The sequence below is a fragment of the Procambarus clarkii genome, chromosome 35, assembly GCF_040958095.1.
Source record: "Procambarus clarkii isolate CNS0578487 chromosome 35, FALCON_Pclarkii_2.0, whole genome shotgun sequence".
Classification (NCBI taxonomy): Eukaryota; Metazoa; Arthropoda; class Malacostraca; order Decapoda; family Cambaridae; genus Procambarus; species Procambarus clarkii.
This window is the reverse complement of record NC_091184.1, coordinates 9,427,043-9,429,156: the sequence shown is the minus strand read 5'-3', so window position 1 is coordinate 9,429,156 and position 2,114 is coordinate 9,427,043.

The window sequence follows — 2,114 nt, the reverse complement described above, 5'->3', positions numbered from 1 at the left end:
GGCCATCAACACACCTCCAGCTAGGGCCATCAACACACCTCCAGCTAGGGCCATCAACACGCCTCCAGGGCCATCAACACACCTCCAGCTAGGGCAATCAACACACCTCCAGCTAGGGCCATCAACACACCTCCAGCTAGAGCCATCAACACACCTCCAGCTAGGGCCATCAACACACCATCCAGCCTACCACCACAAGCTTATATATATACTACACATGTCTAAGAACAAATAAAAGAAAACAGTTACCTTAACTATTGAAGATGCAGCAGGAGTTTGTGGATAAGCCAGCAGTCGTCCCTCTCCACACGGTTTTAAAATGGCGGCGACTACCACAACATGCAACGAGCCTAAAGAATGTCCAGCTCTAGCATTATCTAAGCGCTATTATATATTATCAAGCAATACGGAAATCTAAAATAAAAAAAATGATACAAATAAGTGTATTAAATATTTATTTGCAATTACAATACCTCGGGAATATATTTTTGCGTTAGCAAAACATATTAAGTTCGTATTTAGTTTAACTCATTTAAATTCTTTACAAATAATAACCTGATTTTACCTGATGGCCACTAACATTAATGTTTTATGTTGATACATTTCATACCCTTATTATTTCAATTTCTTTCTTTATTATGCACCCGATACCCATCCCGTGGGCGGTGGTGTAAAGGATTACAGAGGCACATAATGGGTTCAGGAACTGAACTCTCTAGTTTGTTTAGCTAAGCAAATAACAATTTTTGACGCTAGTTACAAAATTATTAATGTTATATATACATGTGGGTGGGTGTTTCTGTGGGTGCAGTTTATAGAATTCCTAACACTGATGTGTCCGAATTCAACTCAAACCTTAGAAATCTAATACTTGATAACAGACTGAACAAAAACCACCTAATTATCGCAGGGGACTTTAATATTGACCTCTGCGAGCCTGAACACCCTACTGCTGTTAGCTTCCTCAACTGTATGAATTCCTCAACTGTATGAATTCCTCTTCCTCAACTGTATGAACTGTATGAATTTAATTTACAAAAAAGCCTCCAGATCTTTAGCCCCTGCTATTGCTTTGCTCTTCAACAAGTCACTTGAACTCCAAACCTTCCCAGATATTCTAAAAAAGCGAGAGTAACGCCTGTCCACAAATGTGGTAATCTCACAGATGTTAACAACTACAGACCTATATCTATCCTGCCAAACTTGTCAAAAATTTTTGAAAAACTAATCTATAAGCAGCTTTACTCATATCTAGTCAAACTCAATATACTTAGCCCTTGCCAATATGGCTTCAGACCCAAAAAAAGCACTAACGATGCACTTATTAGTATGCTTAACTCGATTCATACAGCTCTTGATAAAAATGAGTTCTCTGTTGGGTTGTTTGTGGACCTGCGTAAAGCTTTTGACACTGTCAACCACCAAAACCTTCTTCTTAAATTACATCATTATGGAGTCAGAGGACACTCCCTACAATACCTCAAATCCTACCTTACTGACAGGCTCCAATATGTTTCTGTGAATAACACAATTTCTCCCACCCTACCCATCAACATTGGTGTTCCCCAGGGCAGCATACTTGGCCCTCTCCTCTTTCTCATCTACATTAATGACCTTCCAAATGCCTCCCAACACCTCAAACCAATTCTATTTGCTGACGACACAACCTTCATTTACTCCAGTCCTGATCCCCTTGCTCTAAATGCCACAGTAAATACTGAGCTAAATAAAGTCCATCTGTGGCTAACTGCCAACAAACTCACCCTTAACATTGACAAAACCTTTTATATTCTGTTTGGCAATAAATCCTCTAATCAAATAAATCTCAAAATAAACAATACCCAAATTTGTAACAAATTAGATGGCATTCTCATTGACCACAAGCTTAATTTCCAGGGACACATTCTAAACATATCAAAAAAAGTTTCAAAAACTGTGGGCATTCTTTCTAAGATCAGATATTATGTACCACGCCCTGCCCTGGTGACTCTCTATTACTCCCTTATCTATCCATATCTCAACTATGGTATTTGTGCTTGGGGCTCTACTACCCAAAATCACTTACGTCCTCTAATTACTCAACACAAAGCTGCTATTAGGACAATATCCAATTC